Genomic DNA, 27,762 nt, shown 5'->3' on the forward strand with positions numbered 1-27,762 from the left:
TGGGGTTGGGGGGGCGGGGGGGGGAGTCTGTCTATTTCCACAAAGAAAAGTCCTAAACCAGGGCCTGCTCTCCTGAAGGTCCGTCTGTAATTCAGAAGCCCAGCGCAGCAGATTCCACGTGTGGAGAGAGCCCCGTGTCCCCGAGGCCTCGTCCACAAAGCCCCGCTCATCTGGGTTCTCAGTCTCCCCCCATTGTCCAGGGAAGTAACCGAGGATGAAGGAGAGATCAAGGGCTTGGAGTCAAACCCCAGGGTTCATCGCGCATTTCATGTTTTCACTCACAAGTACGTGACCTTGAGCAACCTTCTCCATCTCTCTAAGCCCCCTCTTCATCTTCAATAACAATATTTACTCCAGGATGGTACATGGAAAGCAGCCAACCAACACGGGGTGCTCAACAGCTGTGAGACCCTTCCTCCTGGCCCCTCCTCCAGGGAGACGACGGCGCTGGGGAAAAGGCTGATGGCCGGCACCCGGGCACCTCTGATCCACATGAGATGCCACGGCATCCAGACTGACAAGATCTGTTTCCACTTTTCAACTCAGCTAGGGGTGGCTTCTCACTCGCACATTAAATGACCCATAATCAGGAAGTCGCTTTTCTACACCACCCCACACTTCTGTTTTCAGCAGACTGAGATGTGCCGCATTACCTCAGTCTTAAATCCTCTTCACCACCAAAAACATGACTTTAATGTGTAGCACTGTTATAAGCAGAAAAGGTACCTATGAGTCAAACTGAACTTTGGTCCAAAAAAAAGAGCTGTATGGGAACATTTGGGCTGGCTGTGATTGTGTGACCTGCATCCAGACAGGGTCAGACACACACCTGCCCCACCCTGGCTGGGTCAGACGCTGCACCGGCAGCCCCCAGGGGGGAACGCTCCAACACGATTACTCCAGGAGAGCGGAAGGGAGCGGGCAGCCCTCTGGCACGCGGACGTTCCAGCGTTTCATTTTTGCAGCCTACGTCACCCAGCACAGGTAAAGCCCTTCCTTCTCCCCCCCCATGCAGGTGGCCTCGTCACAGGCAGCTGTAGGGCCTCTTCCCTCAGAGTTAGAGCAAGCCCAGGCATCTTGGCCTTTTTTCCCGACAAAGTTATTCTCTCCTACTTCCATTCCAAGTAGCCAGATCAGCCGGGAGAGTCGCTCTCTCCATTCAGCCCTCAAGAGGGCCTGGCCACCAACAAGTCCAAGATTTAGGTTTAAGGAAACCTCATGTATACCATTCTGACAAATATCAAGTGAACTCTTGTTGGAGGCTTGGTTTGCAAGGCAGTCATGAGGTTTCGATACGCAATCCAGAATAAGTGTTAAGAGCTCTGGGGCTAGACTGCCTGGGCTCCTACCCTAACTGCAATATTTACTGGCTGTGCGATGTTGGACAAGGCCCCCAACCTCTCTGTTCCTCAGTTAGCTCACTGTAAAATGGCCACAATAATAGAACTGCTCTACAAACAAAATGATTTGGCACAAAGGGGGAGTTCAATAAATGTGTTGACTAAATGTATAAATGTTAGATATTATTAAATATATACGTACTGGCGAATTATATGTAGGATGCACAAAAAACATCCAGACCACATGCTTAACTACTAACAATGGTTCCCTCTAGAGAAGGAGAGGTGACCTTCAGCTTTTACTCTACACTTATATTTCTAAATCATCCAAAATATTTAAATAAGCATGTATATATAAATTTGCTCCAAAACAGGTAGCTGGACAATGAGACTCAAAAACCTTCAAATCATGCACTTGTTCCAGGAAGGTAAAGTCACAGAAATTACAGAAATCGAAGTCTTCTTCCAGGGCCAGCCTGTGGCCTAGGGGTTAAGTTCAGCATGCTCTGCTTTGGTGGCCCGGGGTCGGTTCCTGGGCACAGACCAACACTACTTGTCAGCAGCCAAGCTGTGGTAGTGACACACATACAAAGCAGAGGAAGATTGGCACAGATGTTAGCTCAGGGCCAATCTTCCTCAGCAAACACCAAAGGTTGTCTTCCAGTCTAAATTCTTCAGGATCATTTTTTTTTTCTTTTGAGGAAGATTAGCCCTGAGCTAACTGCTGCCAATGCCTCTTTTTTCTGAGGAAGCCTGGCTCTGCACTAACATCTGTGGCCATCTTTCTCTAATTTATATGTGGGACGCCTGCCACAGCATGGCTTTGCCAAGCGGTGCCACGTCCGCACCCGGGACCCAAACCGGTGAACCCCAGGCCGCCGAGAAGCGGAATGTGCACACCTAACCACTGCGCCACTGGGCCGGCCCCTCCTTCACGAGCATTTTAAATGAACTATAACATACAAACCAATGCAGACACCTCAATCCTTTCCTTACGATAACAGTAAAGATTTTTAAGTTACACGTCCCTGCCTTTATATACTACATCACACTTCAAGTTACAGAGCCAGAATCTGGGTTCAGTTCTGCTTCACGGTCCAAGGCTTCCCACATAATATCAACGTACTTTCAACCAGCAGCTTTAGCTGAATTTAAACTGCCACCCATCCCACTCCAGCACAGTCACCCGAGCTCTCTTTTACATGACTCAGAGAGTCCTGAGATAAAGTGGCATCTGGTTATAAACAAATGACCCAAATTCCACCTACTCGGTAATAACAAATCCCGCCCCTTCCCTCCGCAGAGCGCCCCTCGAGCCACCACTCCTACGCTCTTCGATCCGCTTCCAGCACAAGCAGCCAGGCTAGGTGACAACTTCACCAGCTTCTCCCCAAGTAAAAGCCGTGTTACCATCAATCACGCCAACCAGTGTGCTTTCACGCAGTGCTCACTGTAAGCCTGACACACACAGCACTTCGTTTATTCTCTTGGTCACCTGTTTACCTTTACAAAACAGGTATAATATTTCCCATTTTATATAAGAAACGCAGAGGAAGTTAAATGACTCGCCCAGGATTCCACAGTGCTAAAGCAGAGCGGCAGAGCCAGAAGGCCAGTCCAGGTCTGGCAGGCCCTGCGTCTCTGCCAGCACACTGGGCTGCTCCCCCGAAGGCTCGATGGACAGCTGGTGGACCACCAGTATTTCAGAGGCTTGAGAAATGCCTTCCACTGTGGCACGAAGGATGGTTCAGTCCCCAGGAGGAGGCGGGGTGGGAGTCAGTAAAAGCCCTTTTGTTCTGGGAGGTTATTTCATGCAGGGACCGGACTAAGGACTCTGCGTGTCTGTCCAGGCGCAAAGTCCCCCACTCTGTGCCCAGCCTCTTCCCACCCTCCAGCCCGCGCGCGCAGCCGGAGCCATGCAGGCACCACCGGGTACCGCTTCTCTGCACCACGCCTGACCAAGCCCCACGAGCCACAGACACGGCTCTTCACTCACAGCCCAGGATGCTCCATCTGCCAGACACCGATGACCAGACACAGGACTTGCAGACATGAATGACAGACAGAGGACTCCTTGACGACAACTCATGGCACGGCACTGAAAAATAAAGAGAATTCAGGCAAAGCCGTCCCAGGGAGACGGGCTGGCTGGGATCCTCTGAGAGCCGAGAGAGCCTCAGCAGCCCAAGTCCACGTGGAAATGCAACTCCTCCTCCAGAGGCCGGCCCAGAGCCACCACCTCCAGGGTGCCTCCCCGCTCTCTTTCAGAAGCACACTCTCCCTCTGAAGTCCTGATGCACTGTGTTCAGGCCTCCCTAATGGCACCTGTCAAAGCCTACACAGTCAACAGCATCCACACCCGCCTCCCTCACTGCGTGTGCCCTCGGCACCCCCCGGGCTGGGACTCCTCCACACGTGCAGATGAGGCCCTGGACAACTACTGAACGAAGGCGTGTGTGCAGGCAGGAGGGGACAGACACTGAAGACCGGCCAGCACTACAAGGAGCACCCCGCAGGTCAACAGCTGGAGCAGCGACTGCGCTGCCCATCAGGATTGCTGGCCCTGTTCGCAGCTGTGCCGTGGAAAGCCCCATCATAGCAGTTCTTGGGCATCAAGACACCAGAAAGTTCTAACAAATAAAGAGGCCACGCAGCAGGCTAGTCACCTAGCAGCTCAGGCTTTGCAGGTAGGGTTTGAATTCCTCTCACTATGTGATCTTGAGAAGTTACGCAATGTTTCTCCATCTCACTTTTTAAAATTGAGACATAATTGACATACAACGTATTTCTAGTACGTAATGATTTGATGCATGTACACACTGTGACACGATCACCACAATGAGTCTAGTCAACATCCATCACCACATCTAGACACAAAGTGTTTTTCTTGTCATGGGAACTTTGAGGATCTACTCTCTTAGCAACTTTCAAATACACAATACAGTATTATTAACTATCGTCACCAGGAGTCTTTCATCTCATTCTGTCACCTGCAAAATGGGGACATTACCAACTCCACGGAGTTGCTGAAACGATCAAAAGAGAGAGAGACGGAAAGTGTCTGGCACAGCGCCTGGGACACGGCAAGTACTCGGCCCTCGACAAGCAGTGCCGATGATGACGGTGACGGTGGTGTGACAGAAAACTCTGAGACTTTAACATTCACACTATCGTCTTCTTTTCGAACCGTTTAGTCTCCCTTATCATAAAGACACAGCACATCTGAACTTCTTAAAGGGTCCCACAGACTGAATGTTTGCGTCCCCTCAAAACACACATGTTGAAACCTAGTCCCCGATGTGACAGTACGAGGAGGTGGGGCCTTTGGGAGGTGACTAGGTCCTGAGGGTGAAACCCCCATAAATGGGATCAGTGCCCTTATGAGAGACCCCTGAGGACTCCCTTGTCCCTTCCACCATGTGAGGACACAGCAAGAAGACAGCCATCCTTGAACCAGGGAGAGGCCCACTGACCCTGCCGGTGCCTGATCCCAGACTTCTAGCCTCCAGAGCTGAGAGAAATACATTTCTGTTGTTTATGAGCCACCCAGGCTATGGTCTTCCGTTATAGCAGCCTGAAGAAACCAAGCCAGAGGATCATTCTTCAAGAACAGGAAATTCAAGTAATTAACCCATCGGGAGAAAAATCTCAAGTAACTTCCGACATCCCAATACGCAAATATGAATTAAGTGGGAGGAGGGGACTTGAAGGAAAACATCATGCCACGTGTCCTCCAGATTCACCCTGCTCGTCACTTTCCCTGTGTCTCCACATCTGAGCATTAAAGTAACAAAGAAACGTATGCTGTGAAGGTTTGAGAAAACCCTCTACAGGTTTCAAAAGTCATTCAAATGTACAGCTCCAGAACGATTTTCACGTCTCCCTCTTTCCTCTTGAGACACCTGTTGCAAATCTCGTCAAACAGCCCCTAGGAGGCACTGTGTCCTGCACCCAGGAAGCCCTTTCTACAAACCACTTCTTTTTTTAAAGATTTTATTTTTTTTCCTTTTTCTCCCCAAAGGCCCCCGATATATAGTTGTATGTTCTTTGTTGTGGGTCCTTCTAGTTGTGGCATGTGGGACACTGCCTCAGCGTGGTTTGATGAGCAGTGCCATGTCCGCACCCAGGATTCAAACCAGCGAAACCCTGGGCCGCCTGCAGCAGAGCGCACAAACTTAACCACTTGGCCACGGGGCCAGCCCCTACAAACCACTTCTGACAGCAAGTTCCACACAGGAGGTCAGCCCCCACACCTAGCTCCACCCACGGGGCTTAAAAATACCCGGGGTTTGTCACCCATTATCTAACGTCCAGAACAAGAATCCGTCATCATCACCACTTCTATTTCCTTTCTTAACCATTTTTATGATTAAAAAATGACCCAAAAAAGGAGCTTTCTCAATGCTCCTGCCTCCAGCAACACTGCACAGCACCATCACCTACGAGCGTGCTGGCAAAGGAAGAATTTCCAAACTCTGAACCGGCCGACGGCAGCACCGCCCAGAATGCCAGACGGACAAGCTTCAGTGTGCAAAGGAGAGGGCGAAATTTAGCTACAACGTGACTATGGATGGAAAAGAAATGTTCTAAACAGAGGTGTTCAGGACACACAAAGGCTATCTTCTGATACCCCCAAAGACGGAAAGTTGTCTTTTTTTCTATACTAGAGAACGGATCATGGGTTGAAAGCTAATTTTCCTTTCACATTAGTGGTGTCATGAAGGCACTATCAGATACTTCAGGCTTTATTAGATAGTCAAGCCAAAAAGCCATTAAAAAATAAACCTTTCCTGGGGGCTGGCCCCGTGGCCCAGTGGTTAAGTTCAGTGTGCTCTGCTTTCGTGGCCCGGGTTTGGTTCCCAGGTGCAGACCTACACCACATGCAGGTGGCCATGCTGTGGCGGTGACCCACATACAAAATAGAGGAAGACTGGCACGGATGTTAGCTCAGAGTGCATCTTCCTCAGCAAAAAAATAAGTAAATAAATAAACCTTTCCTCCAAGATAGGGAGCGCAATAAAACCACATCTGACCACATCTTTGAAACAAGAAAGGATGGCATTTGAAAAAATATATTTTCAGGAACTATAAAGGAGTTCTTGAAATTTAAAAAAATTACAGCAATAAAAAATTCAAAGTAGGGTTTAGAGAAAAAGTTGAAGAAATCTCCCAAAAAGGAAAACAAAAAGACAAAGGAATGAAATAGAAGAAAACAGAAGACATTTAGGAGAACTCCTGCTCAGAACAGAGGACAGGAGTCTACAGAGGGAACAGGCCCACCAAGTGCCCAGAACAATGAACGAAAACAAGACCCACATCATGGACCACCAGCACAAACTTTCCGAACCCCAGGCAAGCAAGAAGAGCCTAAAACATTAAGTAGAGGAAAACGCAGGTCGCACACAAGGAGTAGCTTTGGACACATTGACCGACCGTCACATTCGAAGTTTGAAGTAACTGAGCAGTGTCTTCAAAATTCTGCAGGAAAGTGCTTTCTAATCCAGAGTTCCATACTTAGCCAAACTATCAATTAAATGAGAGTAAAATATTCAAACATTATACAAGATCACAAAATAATTATTTCTTAGAAAGCTACTGGTGAACATGCTCAACCAAAGAGAAAAAAAGTTAAAAAGGAGGCATCTTACCCAGGAAAGAGGTGAAAGGAACTCTCAGGGTGAAACGGACGATCTAAGAGGAAGATGGGAGCCGGCCTAGAAAGCAACCAATTTAGAGGAAAGCAGGCAGAACGAGAAGTGGGGGAAGAATTATCCTAATAAAAGGATGAAATGGATGATTCCCTGATGTGTGTGAATGTAATGGGGGGTGAGGGGTGCCAACCAGAGGACAGATATAAAGAAAACCAAGCAAAACAACGCAGGGCAATTATCAACTCAAGGAAAAAGAAAAAACTATGAAAGAAAGGAAATGTAATCAAAATAACTAAATATCTCAGCTGTGAATCATATTTCCATAATCGTCCTAAGTACTGCTGAATATTTAACCAAAACCTTTAACGTAAGTATCCTGAGAGCACAGGGAGAAAGCGGGCGGTGGGGGAGGGCACAGGATAAGGGACCCAAACCGTCTTCTTCCTAGTAGGATGTCTCTCACACACAAAATCTGGAAGAAATAGCTAAAACATGACAAGGGGTGGCCTCCGGGGAGCAGGAATCAGGGTGGAGAAGGGTGGGGTAGGTAATTGCTGGTTTTTTGTTCTAAGCTTTGTAGAACTTTGGACTCTTAAAACTATGCGCCTGTATAACATTCTTAAAAACGGGTATTTAATTTTTAAACAAAATCTGATACTTGACCAGCAAGAATATCATATAAAGCAGTGTGTTCTTAAACTTTCTGGAATCCAACCCCAAAACGAACGGAAAGCCATAAATCCTTGCCGCAGTAAACACACGCAGAGGCACAGACGCAGAACTTTCGCACAGGGTTTCAGGCAGTTCATAAATTCCTGAAGGCCGGGTTAAAAGCCTTAGGATCAGAGATTCTGGTTTCTTTCAGGAAGTTTATTTCAAATCAGAACTTGTCATTTATTGTAAAGGAAAAAAATCCTAACGAACAACTATTTAAAACGCCTCCACGATCAAATGAGGTCACGCCTGGCCTTCAGGACCTGGTGACCATCACCAGCTGTCTCCGTGACCACAGGTCACCTCATTCCTAACACCAGGGAAGGTACAAACTTTGTTTACTGGGCTTTGCTTCAGCCTTGAAACAGATTCTCTCAAGCTCAGGAATGCGAGTCCCTGTTGGGTTGACTCAGCTGTTTCCATTCTAGAAACGGACATGGAACCATGCACTCTTCACCCCGTGAAGAAAGGGTCCTTCATACAAACCTTGGAAAGGGAAGGTCCCAAATTCTCCACATGGGTGTTTTTTCTAATAGTGGAATTACCCTAACGACTTCCTGGCAAAACTTCTGTAATCAGAGAGGACCATTTAAATACTCCAAAACACAAAATTGAGCTCTGCCTCTAACCGACTGGTCTTGCTGCTGGAAGTCTTGCCGTCAGCTCCAGAGCGAGTCAGAAGAACAGCTTTGGTCATTTCATAGAGATCTTAACGGTCCTGCCAATGTGTTTAAAATTTTGGTGCCTTACTTTATTTATTTGTTAACTGAGGGTAACAATAACTTCATCAGATGTTGTCATAAGTGGATTGGGTAACTGTGGAAGGCAGAACGGCCCCCAAAGAGGTCCATGCCCCAATCCCTGGGACCTGTGAGGAGGCTGCATTACATGGCAAAGGGACCCTGCGACAGACCTCAGACAGGGAGATTGTCCTGGGTTATCTAAGTGGGTCTAACTGCACAAGCCCTTAATAGCAAGACCTTTCCCCAGGTAGAAGAGAGATGCAGCAGAAGGGCAAGTCAGAGAACGGGAGCAGGATTCAATGGTCCTTGCCGGTTCTGGGATCGGGGGTTATGTGCAAGGACCAGAAAGCAGCCTCTAGGAGCTGAGGGTGGCCCCCAGCTGATAGCCAGCAAGGAAACAGGGACCTAACTGCCGGGAACTACATTTGGCCAACAATCTGAACGAGCTTGCAAGCGATTCTCCCCCATAGTCTAGAGTAAGGAACACAGCCCTGATGACACCTGTTGGCCTGGTGAGACTCGAGTCAGACTTCTAACCTACAGAACTGTGAGATGACATATCTGTTTTTTTTAAGCCACTAAGTTTGTGGCAATTTGTTACAGTAGCCATAGGAAACTCACACAGCGATACATGTGACAACACCCAGCAGAGTGTCTGTCACATTGTCAGAGTTCAACAAGAGTCAACTGGCTTCCTTAAATCAAAAGGCAGGGATGGCCATACTCCACCCAAAAAGACAGATTATAGACTTGTTCTGATAAACGCAGATTTGAGGAATTATAAACTTCCAAATTCAGGTAATTCAGCACCCTTCCTTGCACTCATACACCTACCAACACCTGTCTCGTCTGGAAGCTCTAAGAAGCCTGTGGGAGAAGAAATGCTGGACTGTGTTCACCAACCCGCCCCCCCAAACTCCGCTGCATGCCTCCAGTGGCGCCGACCGCACTGCGCCGCCATTGCACCCAGGTCCGCTCCTCCTGCCGGACTGTGAGCCCCAGCTCTTCACCGATGAGTCACTGCGGCCCATCTTCCTAACTCCACATCTGGCAAGGAACTTGGGCACATCGCAGGTAACCCATCTACACAAATGTTTGTTGACCTATGACAGTATTACTCAACACCTGTGCATAAAACGCAAATTCTTTGAGGCCCAGAGCTGTATTTTATCTCATTCATCTTTGTATTCCTCTCACTGCCAGCGCCTGGGAGATGCTGGTGGAGAGGAGGAAGAGGCAGGAGGGGGAAAAAGGGAAAAGCAGAGCTGCCTGTGGATGGGAGACACTCTGCGCGAACAGCTTCCCAAGTAGCCTGAGGGGAGGAGGGCTAGAAACGTCCCTGGTGCTGAAGCTGGGTTCCCTGTGCTTGCTGCCCGCTCCTGCTGGGTGCTTCAGAGGGCCCTGGTGCTGAAGCTGGGTTCCCTGTGCTTGCTGCCCGCTCCCGCTGGGTACTTCAGACGTGAACAGGCAATGCTCTGCTGACCTTGACCTCAGAGTGCCTCCTGCCTTTCCCAACCTCAAGACAGGCCACTTAGGGACTGAAATGTTGAGAAATTATGCTTCATTAAAGGACGGTGCGCGGGAACGTACGGAACTGGAGCGATGTTAAAGACTAAATTAGGCACATTCAGTCGTCTCGCTTAACGGTAACTGAAACCTGAATTTGATGTTTCCCCCAAATGCTAAAATATCAAACATTATTGGCTAACTAAAGACAGAAAACAACCCTAAAAGAAGTTGCCTAACATATCTCAAATTAAGGATCATCTGCATATTAAACATTTGGAGTTTTAAAGAGAAACCCAGATTCATTAAATTCTTTTTTTTGTTAAAGTGCAATTTGTTTTTTTTAACATTTTATTTTTCCTTTTTCTCCCCAAAGCCCCCCGGTACATAGTTGTATACTCTTAGTTGTGGGTCCTTCTAGTTGTGGCATGTGAGACGCCACCTCAAGGTGGTTTAATGAGCAGTGCCATGTCTACGCCCAGGATTCAAACCAACGAAACACTGGGCCGCCTGCAGTGGAGCGTGCGAACTTAACCACTCGGCCACGGGGCCAGCCCCCACATTAAATTTCTAATGAAGCATTTTTTAAAAATCCTTGACAACATACTATTTTACAACTTACAAAATTCCATTCCATTCATTATTTCATTTCATCCTCAATACAATCTCTTGAGCGACACAGAACAGGCATTACTAACAACTCCGTCTTACAGATGAGGGAACTGAAGCTCAGAGAGGAGCCCGGACTTAACAAGAGCCCTGACAGGCCGGTTACTAATGCAAGTCTCCTGTCCACAGGAACTAGACTAAGTGACCTTTACTCTACTGTTTATATTAACATCCTGTCAACATCCAAAAAGGCTCTGAGGTGGCCTACAGTAACAGACATGTATAAAATAAGGAACAGGTGAGGGGTGGGAAGCGGGCGCTAATACCAAAAACTCAGATTCATGGTCTAAGAATTTATCTCCGAACTTCCAGTTCCAGGTAAATAATACGCAAAGGAAAAAGGTGATTTATAGAAGATCACAATCTTAAAAAAGAGGAAAGCACCACCAGTTCTTTAGAGTGTGGGTGTGCTAACAGCCACATCAAACCTCTAGGCCACCACACCGATGACATTACACCAAGGGGCACTGCAGTGACGGAGGAATTAAGCTCTCTGTTTGGGCCCCGGGGAAGAGCAAGGTTTACTGTCTTCCTTCAGTGAAGAGCAAGAGGACAATTTGGAGATGCAGAATTCAAGCTCTATCTTCCCTATGCCCAGGCATTCCCTCCCATGAAAGACCCCTTTTCATTTAGTCCCTATAAAAGTCAGGCCTGCTCCAAATGAAACAAGACCCTCCATGCAGAGCAAGCATTAACTAGTGAAGTCTCACTGAAAACATTAACACAATCTAAGAAAACCACAAAGAAAATCCAGCTGAGTTTCTAAAGTCCCCTCCTAAAATAAGATCCCTAACCAAACAGACCACTGGAACATGTAACAAAGCATTTTTAAAAAAATTAAGAAAAGACTGGAAACCAAAATAAAGGCAAAAACCCTACTGCGTTAAGTAAAAATTGTAGTTCAGTAGCATCAGTACTTGACCAAACAGCTATCCTCTATTTTTAATCCCTGTGATCACCCAGATAAGAATAGCAGACAAAATTGCGGCCGCTCGCCACAGACAGAGACGCGTGGCTCAAAGAAGATCGGCACACCAAATGCCCATCTCACCAACAGACCACTTAGAAGGGAGATTCATATTTTGACGGATTAATTCCTGTATTCCTTACAAGTGGAGCTTCCTTATAGACCATTCAACGTATGATGCAATTGTTTGCAAGTAATCATTTTACACTGTGCTTTAAACCCCCGTACGAAGCCGTGAACACCTACTCAAGGCACTCGCGAAGCTCTCATTTCAGACTTCCCAGAATAAAACCTCTGTCAGAGCCCGGGACGGACAGAAGCCCACAGTTGGCTGACTTCACATGACACTCAAAAGATCAGTGACACGCCCCTGACGAGAGCTCTGTACCCAACGACTTCATTAAGGAAAACATCAAGCCAATGTGATACAGTACAGATGTTGCAAGTAAGACATAATGACGAAGAATATGCAAGACACCATCAAAAGCTTGCTTAAGTTTCCATCATGGAGTCTGGTCTTTAACTGAGACAAAGTACACACCCACGCAAATAAACTTTTTGAAAAGAAAAAAGAACTTTCACTTTAGAATCTACATTTTCAAAAACCTCCAGTATTTATACCACGGACACTAAAAGAACTTTCCTCTGCTACATTTGGTTGAAAGAATTGAAAGTTTAGGACTGCAAAGGTTCTTACCTAGGTAAGAACCTCAAAGGCGAGAAAATTAAACCCCAGAAGGGGTGGCATTGCAGAAACAAAGAATAAGTTAATTCCAGAGGCAGAATGAGACCCAACAAATCCTAACCAAGTACTCTACACTGTGCAGCAAGCACAGGGGGTAAGAGCAAATATTAATCTAAAAACCCTCAGGAGACGAGAAGAACTGCAGATTTTAAATCACACGAAACGCCTGGATCCGTGGTACAGAAAAAGCACCTCATTTAGATACACCTTCCTGGCTCTCAGCTCAACTGTGCCCACGTCCACCAGAGTATTTATCAAGCTGGACCACAGCTGACCACTCAGTCCTGAAGACCACAGCTCTGAGAGGGCAGGACAGAAGGATTTCAGGGAAGGCTCCAGAGAGAGTGTCACCTAAACTGAGACCACAGGAATGGGAAAGCGGAGCTGGAATGACAGGAGCTGGGCGTGGGGGAAGAGCCAGGGGAGAAGGCAGATAAGGCAGGGCGGCAGGCTCAGTCTGGACTTCATAACAGCGACAGCTGTGCTCCTCATGCATTCCTGTCTGTGCTCCTGTTACGTACACTCCATCTTGTTCCCCAAAAATTTCAGTCTGGATGTTAGAGATACTTGTGCCTACAGCTCAGTCGTCTGTCTTGGACCAGAACACTTGTAAAAGGGAAAGACTGTCTTGTTCCAATTAGCATCCCTCAGGGAAGAGAATCATCCTGGGACATAATAAGTGTTTTAAAAAGTTGGATGAAAGGGCAAATGAATGATTCCACTTTATTGAAGTGGCTGAGAGATCCACAGGCTGCAGAGCGCACCGGGTCCTGACTTCAGGCTGGAATCGGACTTTCCCCACCCACAACCTCACCCTTGCTGTCCCCTCGTAGAGCTGACCTCTCACTCTAACTGCCTTGGCCTCATAGCGTGGGTGTGGATTCTCCTCCTTCAAACGCATTTTCCAGCCCGCCAAATTCTTGGGAGAGTTTCCTCCACTCTCCAGACGCCGAGAGCTGCAAAGTTAAATCTGGCTTTCCAGATTTTTTTTCCTCCAGATCCTAACGGAAGAAATCAAGAAGCGCCGGGCAGCGGGGCTGGGCGCCCTCCAATCGGCGCCGGCTCCCGCCGCGAGCCTCGCGCCGGAGCAGGAAACGCGGCGGCGGGACGCGCGCTCCCCGGGCGCGGTGACAGCCCCGCGCTCCCCGGGGACACGAGGACGGGCCGGGGTTAGGGGCGGGGTCCAGGGGAAGGGCAGCCCGGCAGCACCGCTCCCCGCTTCTGCTCACTCGGCAGATAAGACAAGAAATAAAAGAGAGGGTCGGCGTTCCTCCCAGGCCAACTGCGCCCCGGGCACAGCCCGCTACCCCTCGACGGGCGCACGACCCGCACAAGGACCCCCACACATGGAACCCCCCGACACACACACACACACACACGGTGGGGGGACCAGGACGGGGTCACACCCCGCCACGCCAAGAGGGGAGGACCGGGGCAGAGCCCCCCACTCGCAGAGTGGCCAGGACACCACGCGCGCGGGCCCCGCAGAGCCACCCTCGGTGACACACCACACTCAGTGGCCCAGTCAGGGCGGGAGTGGCGAGAAAGAGCCCCCCTCTCAGGGTGACCAGGACCCCACGATCGAGGGGCCACGCAGTCACCTCCGTGAGACACAAGGAACCAGCCACACCGTGGGGAGAGCGGGGACAGACAGTCTCCCACTCGCAGGGTGTCCGGGAGTCCCCACGCGCGAGGGCCCACGCAGAGCCACCCCGGCGACACGCTGAACCAGCCACACCACGGGGGAGTGGGGACAGAGGCAGTGGCCCCCTCTCAGGGTGGCCAGGACCCCCGCGGGCGCGTTCACGCCGAGTGGCAGCAGGCGCGGAGCCCCCTCGGTGCCACCCCAGGCCGAGACAATGCCCGGGCGCCGGCGGGCGCTCAGCCCCGACCCTGCCCGGCCCGCTGGCGCTTGGGGCGGTGGCCGTCACCTCGGGCAGCGACCCCGCGGCGCCCCCTCGGACTGCCAACCCGGCGGGGACCCCCACCCCGGCCCCTGGAGCTCCCATCCGACCGGAAACCTCGCCGGCCCCCGAACCCCTGCCCGTCGGGGACCCCCGTCCGGCCCCTTGGCCGCATCCGGCCCCGGGACCCCCGTCCGGCCCCGACCTCGCCGGGGACCACCGCCCGGCCCCCCCGCCGCCGCCTCACCTCCCCGCCTCTGCGGCAGCGCTCGCTCCCCGCCGGCGGCGCCGGGACCGTGGAGCGGAGCCGAGAGCCGGCAGAGCCGCGGCCGCCGCAACAATGGAGCCCCGGGGCGGGGCCGCCTCGCCGCCGCCTCGGCCCGTCGCAGTCCCGCTCCGGCTCGGGTCCGCGCGGAGCAGCCGCCGGCGCAGGGCTGCGGCCGGGCTCGGGCACCGCGCAGGCGCACTCGCCCCGCCCCGCCCCCTCCGCCCCGCCCCCGGCGGCGCCCGGAGCTCAGGGCCCGCCCCCCGACCAATGGGGAGGGAGCTGCGCGCAGGGGGCGGGGCCGGGGAAACAAAGGGAGGTGGGGCGGGGCCGCGCCGGGGCGAGGCGGGGAGGGGCGGGGCGGGGAGGGGCGGGGCGGGGCCGGGGTTCCTCAGGGAGGCGGGACTGATAGCCGCCTCATCCGCGGTCCAATCGGGGCCCATCTGGGAAGGGCGAGCGTAAGGACCACATGCGATCTAGCCAGCAGGGCGTGCTCCTTCCAAACCCAGGACTCAGGTTTGCAGGGTTGGCCTGCTTTACAGAAAGGGCAACTGAGGCCCAAGGAGCGAGATCACCTGTAGCCCCAAGTCAGATAGTCCCATTCACTTGTTCATCTTTTATTCATTCAACAAACACTTTCGCAGCACGTACGGTGTGGGTTAGGAGTGGAGTAGAGGCAAACTTGGCAGTCCCTTAAGGAGCTGGGTCAAGCAGGACAGGAGATTTCTCGGGGTCACTAACGCATGATAAAGGAGCCCAGAATCGGGCTGTTTCCCCTTCCTACCTCAAAGCTTTCGTGGTTTTGCTATTCCCAACCTGAAATGCCTTCCTGTCACCCCCATATACCCAAGCACCAATCATCTTTAAAACCTCTGTCCTCATCGTAGGTGATCTTTCAGCATCGTCTGACCCGGCAGTCAGGGTTTTTCTCTGTCTCACTAGCTGCTCCTCTTCAAGTGCCCAGCATCCACCCCTTCTCTGCCTCTCCTGTTGGGGTGTTAGGGTGGCCCATGGCTCTTGCCGGATGTGCTTCTATTCGACAGACCCTCTCCCAGTCATGCTCTCCCAGGCTTTAAGCAGCATCCACATACTGGAGTGACTGCCAGATCCGTATTTCCAGGCCAGACCTCGCCCAGGAGGCATCGCAAACCTCTCGGGGAAAACAAAGTGCTTTATTCACCGCCCCCCAACCTGCTCCTCCACATTCTTCTCTTTCTCAGTAAATGGCCACTCTATCCACGGGGCTGCTCAGGTTAAAATCGGAAAGCGTCCTTGAGTGCATCCTTTCCCTCGCCCCCTTGTGCAGTCCTTCCCTGCACTCCCCCAGCACGCACTGCCTCCCCTTTACAGCGTCAGCCGGAGTTTTCCGTCTGAGTGGCTGTCCCCCACCCCTGGTGAAGTGTGACCCTTCTAGGACAAGGCAGGGGCCTGACTGATTCATTTCTGTGTGCAGAACAGGGCCTGGCGCCCTGAAGGCACTCGGGGAAAGCTGGTAGAGGGATGGATGAATGGGTAAGGTCTTGACGGTGACCGGGGCGGACCCCAGCCCCATCTCCCTGCACACACACACGCACACACATGCACTAACACACACACACACACACACACACCCCACTGAAAGCCTGGCTTCCAATCTGACTTGCCAAACAAATTCCTGCGTGAACATAAGAAGCCTCCCCACGTCTCCCCAGCCAGGCCCCAGTGTGGTTGGGGCATGTACTCAGAGCTCAGGAAATCAGACTCTCAGGGACGGAAGTAGTTAGGACAAAGGACAGCACTCCAGGCTGCCGGCTTTGGACCGTTGCCCTCTGCCTGACACGCTTTTCTCCCTGTGCCTGGCCAAATCCTACTGACCCTTCAAGTCCCACCCTAAAGGTCACTTTCCCCAGGAAGGCTTCAGAGCCACCCCTGCACCAAGTACAGCTATGGCAGACACACATCAAGGCGACCCCCAATGAGTCACGCCCTCGTGCCATCCCCTCGACCTTGAGCGCAGGCTGAGCCTGTGACAGCTCCTAGCCGGTAGAATGTGGCAGAGGTGACGGGCTGTCACTCCCATGGACACGTTACACAGCATAAGAATTCATCTTAACACACCAGAGGGAGAGGTTCTGCTTACAGACTGAGGAGCAGTCGCCTGCGTGCCGTCAGGGGGCCTTTGGAGAAGCCCACCTGGCGGAGGGTCTGTAGGACCTAAGGGCAGCCTCTGGCGGACAACCAGCAAAAAGCTGGGCCTGCAATCACGCGGGCCCATAGAATTGAATCCTGGCGTCAACCGGAACCAGCTTGGAAGTGAACTCCTTCCTAGTCGAGCCTCCAGGTGAGAATGCAGCCCGGCTAAAACATTGATGAAGCCTGGGGGGCCCTGAGCAGAGGACCCAGCTAAAATATGCCAGAGGCAAAGCACAGAAACTGAGTTAAGAAATGTGTGTGTTGTGTTAAGCTGCTACGCTTGTGGTTATTTGTTATGAAAAAATAAAAATCTAACACTAGGTTCCCTCCCCAGTTGACCCATTCTTAGCACCCTGTACTTCTTTCTGGCATTCACCACAATTATACTTATTTGTTTAAAATCTCTCTCTTGCCAATAGTGTGGAAGCCCCATGAGAAGAGAAATGGAGCCTGTCTTTCTCATCGCTGTGCCCAGCACGTTTTTGTTCGAGGGCAACTGGTTGCAGGCAGACCGGTCAGTCCTTCCCGGCCCCCTCTGCCCTGGCCATGTTCCATTACAGAGCCCCGAATAGTTTCTTGCCTTCCCATCCTCCCATATAGCCCAAGGTGGCCATGTGACCTTGTCCTGGCCAGTGAGACATAGTGGAAGGTGGCTGCAAGGTTTCTGGCATTTGTGTCCCGGAGCTGATTTGGACCAGACCGTGAGAGCTGATTGCTCTTTGTTCAGAAATTTTGCAAGTAAGTTGTTAAACACAGTCATTACTTAAAAATTAAATTACGTAAACTTACAATTAAAAGTTATATTAAAAAAAGATGATAAATACTCATAATTCATTACTTCCTGATTATTTTCCTACAGTTTACAATTACCCATGCTACCGAGGATTTTGCATCTACTGTAACTGGATGCTGGAAGGACTGTAGAATGGGGTGCAGCTGGCGTCTCTTCCCGTTTCCAAAGCCAGCGATGTCACGTTGGCAGCTGGAGAGCAGAGGTGGTAGCACAATTTGTGCCACAGAAATTGGCAACTGCTACAAGTCAGGACTTCCTTCCTCCTGTCCGCCAGAATGCCAGGAATTGAAAATTTGCCAGCACATCGCTCGTCTCTAGGGACGACTTTCCTCTCTGGGAAAAGAAATAGACACAGCTGATACTGTTTCTTCTCAGCAGCAGGGATTATTACCTTGAACACATGTGATGTCTGGAGCTGTGGCAGCCATCTCACCACCACGAGCAAAGTCAGCATCAGAGAGATTCTGACTCTTCCACCCTTGAGCCACTGAATCAAGACCAAGAATCACCAACCTCCAGATTGTCTGTTAGGTAGGAAAAACAAGTTCCTTATTTGTATAAGCCTCTGTTAGCCAATTTTTCTGTAACTTACAGAATTCCTAGCTGAAGCGTAGAGGCATTCGACAGATGTTTGTCAAATTAACAAACTTGGCCTGACTCTCCTTCCTCATCAGTGGTCACTGTATTTGGGCTTATGTCCACTAACAAGAAACTCACCACCCAGTGAGCCGGTCCAGGCGTGGTTTCATGGCTCTGATTAGTTTCTCCCTAAATGAAACTGAAATGTTGGGACTTCTTGGAACCAAGGAAAATAAGTCCAACCCCTCTTTGCCACCACAGCCCTCCTGCTGTAAGGAGCCTTCACTCCACGGGAAAATAAATCAGGGTTTGCTGAGCCGAAAGTTGGGCCAACGCTCTTTGTGGAAACTCCTGACCTCATCTGATACCGTGAAGGGCTAGGCAGTGGGGTTAGTGGCCCGAGAGCTCTTCCAGTAACAAGTTCTCTTGTGGAGAAAAATTAATTGCAAGCTATTTATATGCCAAGTGAAGCTGCATTTCCATGACACTTTTGACACGGTCTGCCTAGATTCTGGGGCCTACAGGGAGCAAAGATCATCTATGGCAACTGGGCACCTGTGGGAAATCTGGGCCCAGATTAGGCTGTGATGTCAGCACACCGACGCAATGAAAGCCCACAGGGCCGCCGCATTAGCCATCCATTGCTATGTAACAAATTACCCCAAACCCAGCAGCCTAGAACAACTTGCATTTATCATCTCGCAGTCTTTGTGGGTCAGCAATCCAACACAGCTGAACTGGGGCGTCTGGCCCAAGGTCTCTCGCAGGCTACAATCAAACTGCGGGCCAGGGTGGCGGTCTCATGCGAAGACTTAACCAGGGGGGCCGCCCATTGCCAAGCTCGCTCATATGGCTGTCCACAGGCCACAGTTCCTCCCTGGCTGTTGGGCTCCCTCCATAGCTTACTACGTGAGCCCTACCCAGGACACCTCACAGTACACAGCTGACTTTCCTCAGGGCAAGTGAGTGGGAGAACGCTTGAGATGGAAGCCACAGTTTTTTTGCAACCCAGTACCAAAAGTGACATTCCATCACTTTTACTGTCTTCTATTAAAAGTGAGTCAGTAGGTCCAGCCCACACTCAAGGGGAGGGGACCACGCAAGGGAGAGAACTCCAGGAAGCAGGGGTGGTTGGAGGTCAGCTCAGAGGCTGCCTATCACGGCTGCTGAAAACCAATGGTTTAAAAAAAAAATCGTCCAAGCAGCCATAGAAAATGAACATCATATTCTGGGGAATAGTAAGAATTACAGATGACTTCTTACCAGAGAAAATGGAAGTCAAAAGGCGACGGGATAGCAGTCCGATAAGCTTGAAAGAGGGGAAACTGTCAACCCATCTCCTCTGAAACAAACAACCACTTCCATGGACCGTCTCTCCCACCATGTACATGCACTGTCTTCAGTCTCCTTCATGCACGGGGCGTAATATGAAAAACACCACTTCCCAGCTGGCCCCAAGCGTGTCGTTCTCTTGCTCTGCTTGGTGCCTTTGCAAACACGGTGGGGTAGTGTCCTGGAGAAAGCATAAGTTTGACAGCAAAACAGTCTCTTGAAACTCAGCACTAACCCCTGTGTGACAGTGGGCAAGTCTCTTAGCTTCTCTGAGCCTCCATAGCCACAATAGTAAAGTATGGATAGTGCCTACTATGCTGGATTTTTCTGAGAATTAAATGGACAGCATATGTAAATTGCCTAGCACGTGGTAAGTGCCCAGTAGATGTAAGTGGTTTTCCCGCTCAAGCCCCCACCTGGCAAACTCCTACCCATTCTTCAAGACCCAGTTCAAACATCACCTCCCTGAAGCTGCCTCGGCTCTCCGGGAAGGCATCTTTGCCTCCTGCATGATCGAACCGTTGCTTGAACAACCCACCCTGGACAGCTACACCTCACCCTCTCACACTCATGGTCTGTTTCCAGCTCCATCTCCCCCACGCGACAACCAGTTCCTCCAGGGCGGGACGTCTGGTTCCCGCTATCTCCCCGGCACCCGCGAGGCACCTGGCTCCACGGTATGCGCTCGCTGAGCAGTTGCTATCTGACTGGAAACAATTCAGGGTTAAAACAAGTTGTCCAGACCTTGCTCTTCCACAAACTAAACAGCATCCCCACCTTCCTTTCCTCCTTCCTTCCCTGTCACCATGAGAGAAGCGACTTCCCATGCCCCAGGATTGACTCAGTCGTCACCTTCGCTGACCAGCCTGTACAGAACAGCACTGTGTCCTGTCGCTCTCTCCCCTTGTCCTGTGTGATGTTTTTTCTTTAGCATTTATCCCCCCGCGACGCATGCGTGGTCTGTCTGCTCCGCCCACGCCAAACTGAAGACAAGTTCCAGATTTTTATCGATCTCGTTCACTGCTGTATCTCGAGGTCCCCAAAGAGTGCTTGCACACAGTAGGCACTCAGTAACTGTTTGTTGAATTACTCAATCTCATGGGGCTGTCAAGAGATTCAAATCAGACCACGGTGCCTGGCGGGCATCGTGCTCTCAGTCCATATTGGCCTTTCTTCCTCTTCTCCCTCCCTCCCCTGCCTCTTTCCAGTTGGCATTTCCATGCTCAGGTCTCTCTCATTAAAAGAATAACACCCCCTACTCTCAGTCCCCAGGTCCTGGTGAGTCTCTCCTGGGAACCCCTGTCCTCCCAGCCTCCTGCCGCAGCCTCCCCCAGCCTTTGCGTCTCTCCCCAGAATTATGGCAAAGCATCCACATCAGCCTCCCTGCCTGCGGGCCTGGCCCCTCCCACCCTTGTCCACGGGGTGGAGACAGCGCTATAAGAGCAAACCGCCAGACTCCTTTCCAAGGGAAAACACATGTACTGGGCTGCGAAGCCACCTTGAACCGTAGGTTTGATTATAAAGACCCTCCAGCCATAGGTGGAGGGGCTGAGGCAGAGATACAAGTGGACCTGAGCCACTCTGGACGCGAAGGGCTTGGCAGCTACGTGTGGGAGCCCCCAGAGCAGGGGCAAGATGAAGGCAGTAGGGGTGAGGGGACTCAAGGAGAGAAGAGGAAAAGGGCTGCAGGGGAAACCCGGCTGGGTGGAGACGCCTTGTGACAACCATGGCCCAGGCTGTTCTTTTGTGTGTGTGTGAGGAAGATTAGCTCTGAGCTAACATCTGTGCCAATCTTCTTCTATTTTGTCTGTGGGACCCCTGTCACAGCATGGCTTGCTGAGCGCTGCGTAGGCCCGCAGCAGGACCCGAACCTGTGAACCCCGGGCCTCCAAAGCGGAGCATGCGAACTTGACCGCTCCACCACTGGGCTGGCCCCTTAAGAAACATTTTTAAAGGAACATGTCACTGTGGAGGCTGGGCAGCTGCCATGTATGAAGTCACCGCAAGGCGGAAGAGTCCTTGCCACGGGAATGTTTGAACAGTGTGGCCTGGAGCCCTTGGGGACATCCAGCTGGTGCCTCCTCCGGCAGTTGGAGAACCGGAGGTTTGGTGAGGTCACTGACTTGCCTGAGGGCACACCCTTAGTGAACACCAGAGCCAGGTCCTCGAACTCAGGCCCGGACACTTTACACCGATCACTCGATCTGGACCGTTCTATGATGAAAGCGCAGGCCTCCCTTTCCCCCCTATGTTCTGAAAAGATATAAATCTGCAACTTTTATGAGTGCCTACTCTGTGCCAGGCACTGGGCAGGATGCTGTGGACGGAAATTACTAAGACTCTGGGTTTGCTGGTTTGTGGCTCCTTAACCTAGGGCCCTGCCATGTCCTTCTCCACTTCTCCCATTTCCTTATCCATGCATCTCAGTTTCAGAGGAAGACTCTGGCCAGTTAGTCACCGTTTCTCCTGTTGGACAGGACTGCTGTGTCAGACCACCCACGGGCTGCTGGTCAACCTGCCCGTTAGCTGCCTTTGGATCTGGTGCCACCTCTGGTCCAATCTGAGGTGTCCAGGAGGGCAGAGCCAGGGCCCCAGAAGGCGACCTCTGGACTATAAGGCAACTAAGGGCTGCCCCTCAGCAGAGCTGAGGGGGTGGGGCCACGGCTGGTCAGTGTTGAAAGAGGTGAATAGACAGATGCAATGGGTTTGGCCCAACCTCACCCCCAGAAGTGGTGGGAGAGTCCTCCCCAATCCCCACCGTGTCGTCTTTGGACTGTGGGAGAATATCTGAGTCCAGAGGATGACTGCAAACCCCTTCGATCTACTTTTTTCTAGGGGAAAAAACGTCTTGGAAACATTTGCAGGACCACAGAGCTTTTAGAGTCGAGGAGAGTGACAAACATTTTGGCAAGTGAGAAGTGCGGCTGTGCTAGCAGCTGATGAAGGTAGGCAGCCTGGTCTCCAACACATCGTGGGACTTTGGGGGAGCATCCTGACTGGTGGGGCTCCCCGGGGGAAAGTAAAGCAGGTGTCTGGCAGACCTCAAAGGCATGGGGCCTCAAAGTGCTGAGGAAGGAACTGCATGGTGGCAAACCGACTAGGGTCTGCACATCCTCACACTTGCTGATGGGCTGGTGACCGAGGGCAGCTGGAAGAAGCCCACCAAGAGGGAGGGTGGGCCAGATGGAGCCCAGGCAGGAGGTCAACGGGAGCAGTGATGTCAGACAGGACAGAGGCTGTGCCCACTCCTCCCCCAGCTCTGGGCTGCCCCCTCCCTCCAGAGGACTCAAGAGAGAGCTGCAGGTCCCCACAGCCCAGTGGCTTCCTCTGGGCCCTCCGGAAGAATCTGTTATGAGATGCAGAAAGCATGTTCTATAGGCTGGAGAGAGAAGAGCTCTGGGTGTCAGTGCTCCTGGGATCAGCAGTGGAGTGTGACCATGGGCTAGGGACCTTGCCTTATTACAGGAGCAGTGGCAGCCATCGACCACCCTCCACGGCCCTGGACAGTTGTGCCAGACGGTTATATTTATCCCTGGAGGGCAGGAGCACTGGGGCCACCGTAAGAGTAACACATGGCTACCCCCTGGCAGGTGAGGCCAGGGGAAAGGCAGGTGTCCCCAAAAGTAGACCCAGAAACCAGGACTGAGTACCTCCCAGGGGGCACCATGGTGGAGACAGAAGGGCTGAGGAAGGGAGGAGAGGAGCCCAGAGAGGGGTGTCCATGAGCAGGTGGCCGCCGTGGGCAGCAGGGTCAGTCCCAGGGCTGTCCCACCTGGCGGGGGAGGAGCTGGGGAGCCTCATTGGTTGCGGGCTGCTGCCAGATGTGCATAAACTCCCTGGCCTCGGGCCAGGCCCTCAGGCCATCTGAGCAGGTGCCAGGGCCAGAATGCAGAATGTGTGCAGACTGACCTGCAGATTCCAGGGGATGTTGCAAGCCAGGGGGCTCCAGCCAGGCACGGTGGTGTCTCCCTGGCAGGGTTTGAAGATTGCTACGAGCTGATGTGGAAAGTGTGCAAACCAAGGTACAGCTGGGCTCTGGTGGAGCACAGAGAAGGGAATGCCCCTTCCCCGGCCGGCCCGGCCATGCTGGGCGGCTCCTGGGGCCAACAGGCAGCTTCCTGTCCTCAGGCCTTTGCCTGGTCCGTGTCCTCAGCCTGCAATACCCACTCCTCCTTCCTTCACTTGGCCTTCACTCGCTGGTCCTGCCCGCCTTCTGGACTCAGCTCCAAGGAGCTCAGTGTGGGACGCCTTCCCAGACACCCCACCCTGCCCTCTGCCCCAGCATGCGCTGCCTCTGCTGCCCGGGCCTGTTCCTCTGACCATCTTGTATCGGTCAGCTCGGGCTGCATAACAAAATGCCACAGACCCGGGGCTTAACCAACAGGCAGTTATTCTCATTGTTTTGGAAGCTGGGGAGTCTGAGATCATGAGGTTCCTGGTGAAGGCCATCTTCCTGGCTTGTAGCTGGCCGCTTTCTTGCTGTGTGCTCACAGGGCCTTCCCTCGGGGCACGTGCAAGGAAACTGTCTTCCTCTTCATATGAGGCACCAGCCAGGACCCCACCCTTATGACCTCAGTGACCTCCTTCTAGGCCCCGTCTCCAAATACAGTCACATTGGGGGTTTGGGCTTCAACATGTGGATTTGGGGGGACATAATTCAGCCCATAGCACATCTCCTCTGTGGGTTCGTGATCAGTTCTTGAGGTCAGGGCAGTGTCTCCTTCACCTCTTTTTTTGTCATTCCCAGCTCAGTAAACATTTGTCAATGAGCTGGGTTGTATGGATGGAAGGAAGGGTGGTAACAGTTTGGGGAGGGGGGTTCCATCATGGACATCTTTGCAAAGGAGATAGCATCTCAGCTGGGTATTGAAGGTTGAATAGGAGTTTGGCAGGTGGGGCATTCCAGGCAGAGGGAGGAGCCTTTGCAAAGGGCACAGTGTTTGGGAGAGAGATGAGAAGATGTTCCTCAAGAAATGAGGGCACAAGAGGTAAGGAGCAAAGAAGAGTCTGGAGAGGGAGTCAGTGGCCAGGTGAGGCCTGTGAAGGAGTGAGGGCAGAGGTCACGGAGGTCCCCCAGTGAGGTCTCCAGGTGGGGGATGGCACCATCAAGTGTGCGCTACAGACGGATTGCTTGGGCTGCTGAGCACAGGACAGGCGAGGGAACGCAGGGGTGTGTGAGTGCTAGAACAGAGAGATCGCCAGGGCGCTGGGGGCTGGAGGAGCAGTGCGGGCAGGGCTAGCTAACCGGAGCTATCAAAAGGCGTGAGGGTGTCCCCCGGGCCTCACGATTCAGACAGGAGCAAAGGGAGCCTCTGTTAGTCATGAAACCTCGCTCAGTGACAGCCTGGCCACCTCTGATCGTCACCAGGAAGGCACCATCTCCCTTCTCGTTTAACTTGTCAGAAGTGCTCTCGTGCTGGGGCAGGCGCCTCCCAGCCCAGAGCTTGGGGACCTGGCCGGGTCACAGAGTGCCCAGCACGGGTGCATCACTTACCCCACGCCAGAGTTCCTTCCACTCTGGACGGTGGGGACCAGCTTCTGGAACGATCCAGTGTTCACCTGTGTAATGATAGGTTTCTGCTGTGGAGGGGCAGCCTGGGAGCCAAGAGAGACGACAGCAAGGAGCGGTGGCGACCTGGTAGCACGGAAAATGAGGTGGGGCAGGGACCTCGGGTGGAGCAGCGGGAGGTTTTGGGACGACTGCCTGGTCTCGGGTGACCTGCACGCCAGCTCCGCTCCTGGCTCCCCAGGCAGGCTTGTCCGGGAGCACACATGGGACGGTCCTTCTTCTCCAAACCCAGAGTGTGGGCTGTGGGTCTTCACTCTGACAGTCACAGCTCGGTGATCCTGGGCAAGATCCATAAAGTGGGCTTCAGAAGGATCTGCCCCATAGCATCATTGTGAGGACCCCAGGTGCTCAGATGGGGCGAAGAGCTCAGGGAGGAAGAGCTGAGAAATGCACACCGCTACGATGCCCTTCACCTCCCGGTGACTGTGCCGGGGCAGGTGCCCGGCCTGGGTGCTGGGGGCCTGAAGCCCCTGTCTGTGTTCCCCAGGGAAGGCGGCTGGCAAGCAGGTTCCCTGCTGCTCACCGCTGGCTGTAGGGTGCCTCTGCTTCGCACTGCACCACCCACTTTCACCCTGCTGACCCCGGGTCCAGGCTTGGGGCGGGGGCGGGGGGATCACCCTCCAGATTTTTCTCCTGTAAAACAACTAAGCAACATCTTCTAACTCAGTTGTTCCCGGAAGTGCTGCATTTTGGGTTTTGGGGTCTGCTGCGTGAAGGAAACTGATACAGTCCCTGGTTCTGCATCGTCTCCTGTTGATTCTCAGCTGGCTCAGAACCCGGGGTGGGGAGGGTTAAGGACAGCCCCAAACGGTCCACAGGCCCAGTCACTCGGGACGTCGTGCTTGCGACTCGCTCCTCCAGCTCCGTCTCCCTCCCTGCTGTCCCCTCCTGTCTCCCTCCTGGCTCCCCCTCCCCTCTCTCCACCCAACTCTTCCGCTGGCTCATGGCTCTGGCTCAGCACCCCCTCCTTTTGCCCACCTTCCTGTCACTCCTTGTGTGTCTCAAAGGCCAGCCCCTGAGGCTTCTGACTGAGTGGAGCATCTCCACGCAGAACAGAGTACCTCTGGGGCAGAGCTGTTGCACGGGGTCACCAGGGAGTCCACACTGCAGGTGGCTCAGGAGCATCCTCGGTCCGCTATCCTGTGCTGGTCATGAGCAGAACCTGGTGCCTTGTGGGTAAAGCACCTTCGGGGGGGCGCCGAGCATGACAAGGACTCGGATGGTGTGGGGACCATGCAGTGGGTGGGCAGGATGGCAAGATGAGTGAGGGCGGCTCACCGGCAGAGGATGGTGACCAGGGCAGCTGGGCCTCCGGACAATTCATACAAGGAGCCACAGAAGGCACTGGGGATTGCAGGTGGGGACAGGAAGACCTCGGGAAGCCTCGGCTGCAGCATCAGGAGTGCTCGCCGGTAGGCTGGTCTCCCCTTCTTGCACACATGGGTGCCCCTGTTTCCCAGATGACTTTGCAGTTGGGTGGGGTCACGCGACTAGTTCTGGCTGATGGGCCTGACTGGAGGTGACACTTCTGAGCCAAACCCTGCCATCGGCAGACATGAGGCCGGCATGGAGAACTGAGCCCGACTCAGCTTGGGGCTTGGGGTGGGCAGGTCCTCAGAACCTGGGGCAGCTGAGGCTCAGACAGGGGCCATGAGCTCTGGAGGGCAGGGACTGTGCCACGCACACTGCCAGCACCCAGGGCACTGCCAGATGCAGGGGTGCTCAGCTGAGTTGACCCTGCATACCGGCCACCAAATGAACACTTATCACTAGACAGAAGGACAGACCCCAGGACCTCCTATGGGTGTCCACCTCTCGGGTGAGAGCAGAAGTTTCTAATCTTCTAGAGCCCCAGGGGCCAATCTGTAGCACTAGCCACGTGTGGCTACTTAACTTTAATTAAAAAGAATTTAGTTTCCTCGTCACTCTAGCCACATTTCAAGGACTAGGGGCTACTGCACTGGACAGTGTGGATATAGGCCATTTCCATCATCGCAGAAAGCTGTCTTGCACTGTGCTGTTCTGGAAGCACTGACGCCTTGAGAAACTTTGGGTTAGCGCAGTGTCCACATGGGCCCCTGTCTCAATACTAAATATTCCTGTGACACTCCCAGGTCACAGAGCACTATTGCAAAATGGCCAGCCCCCTTGGGTTTCCAGTCTGCTGGAGGGAAGGAGTCAGTAAACAGCTAAAGAAGAAAGTGGAGCCTCGCGGGCAGGCTTGGTGAATTCCAGGCACAGGCGGGGAGATTCCTAGCGCCAGCACGGGCCTGTCTGAGGCGGGAACTTCGGGGCTGAACCGAGAAGGGAGAGAAGGGCTTGCCTTGAGCAGAAGCCAAGGCCACGCGGAGGGAGGAGAGCACATGTGAGCTCGAGGCCCGCGGCCCAAGGAACTCAAAGAAAGACAGCGTGGCTGCGACCTGCGGGACAGACACCAGGACCCCATGTGGAGTGGGGGCCATAGAAGGCAGCCATGGGGGGCATGGCTCGATCCAGCTGACATTTTCAAAGTGTCACTCTGGCTGTTGGGTGGGACTTGACCTGTCTGGAGGCGAGAGTGGGGACAGCTGAGGGTGGCCTGGAGGACAGTCAGGGTGACCACATGTCTGGTTCGTCTGGGACAGGCGAGGTGAATGCCTGCGTCCCAGGGTCGTTGGTAACAGTGCCACCTTCCCCTCTCGGAATGTTCTCTGGTCTGGATAATTCCATGACGGTGTCTGCTGAGATGCAGAGAAACAACTGGAGGGTGGAACCGGGACTTCTGACGGGTCATCCTCGGGGGCTGAGGGAAATCCCCAGTTTCTGACCTGCAT

The 27,762-nt window shown here is 52.8% G+C and overlaps 1 protein-coding gene across 5 annotated transcripts in view; it reads right to left on the reverse strand.

Annotated features, from left to right (window-relative positions):
* AFAP1 (actin filament associated protein 1) overlaps positions 1-14,712 on the reverse strand; it is a 162,469-nt gene extending 147,757 nt beyond the window's left edge. For 2 of the 5 annotated variants that reach the window (XM_070506284.1, XM_044767885.2), the window contains exons 1-2: positions 14,487-14,644; positions 3,337-3,438 (exon numbers count right to left, since the gene is read on the reverse strand). The gene's annotated coding sequence lies outside the window, so the exon portion shown is untranslated. Of the gene's footprint in view, positions 1-3,336; positions 3,439-14,486 lie in introns of all 5 variants that reach the window. The other 3 variants (XM_070506283.1, XM_044767883.2, XM_070506285.1) reach the window with 2 other exon arrangements.
* Between the last annotated feature and the right edge of the window lie 13,050 nt (positions 14,713-27,762).

Source organism: Equus asinus, chromosome 3 (genome assembly GCF_041296235.1).
Source record: "Equus asinus isolate D_3611 breed Donkey chromosome 3, EquAss-T2T_v2, whole genome shotgun sequence".
NCBI lineage: Eukaryota > Metazoa > Chordata > Mammalia > Perissodactyla > Equidae > Equus > Equus asinus.